The sequence below is a fragment of the Gavialis gangeticus genome, unplaced genomic scaffold (genome assembly GCF_001723915.1).
Source record: "Gavialis gangeticus isolate Ggan-Ray unplaced genomic scaffold, GavGan_comp1, whole genome shotgun sequence".
NCBI lineage: Eukaryota > Metazoa > Chordata > Crocodylia > Gavialidae > Gavialis > Gavialis gangeticus.
This window is the reverse complement of record NW_017729016.1, coordinates 17,255,276-17,255,579: the sequence shown is the minus strand read 5'-3', so window position 1 is coordinate 17,255,579 and position 304 is coordinate 17,255,276. Positions and strand designations below refer to the sequence as shown.

Genomic DNA, 304 nt, shown 5'->3' with positions numbered 1-304 from the left:
CCCCCCCCCCCCAACTTGTTGCAAGGGCACTAGCATGGTCCCCCAGTGCACTGCATGGCTGTGCCCCCACTGCAGTCACACCCATGTAGTGCACTGCATAGCTGACTGCTGCCCCCCTTCCTCCTCACCCCACTGTTGAAGGGGCACTGCTGTGTTTCCGCAATGGCTGTGAAACCCACCTGTCAGTCACAGCTCCACGGGTGCCTGCTTTTAGCAGCAGTTGCTAAACTTTCTCTGCTTCTTTTTAATTTGGAAACACAAAGGGGTTCTTGTGCTAGGAAGATTCACCCCCCCCCCCCCCCCC

General features: G+C 57.6%; 1 protein-coding gene across 3 annotated transcripts in view; it reads left to right on the top strand.

Annotated features, from left to right (window-relative positions):
- Positions 1 to 304, top strand: part of MAD1L1 (MAD1 mitotic arrest deficient like 1) — a 582,466-nt gene that overhangs the window by 1,191 nt on the left and 580,971 nt on the right. The gene's annotated exons all lie outside the window — the stretch shown is intronic.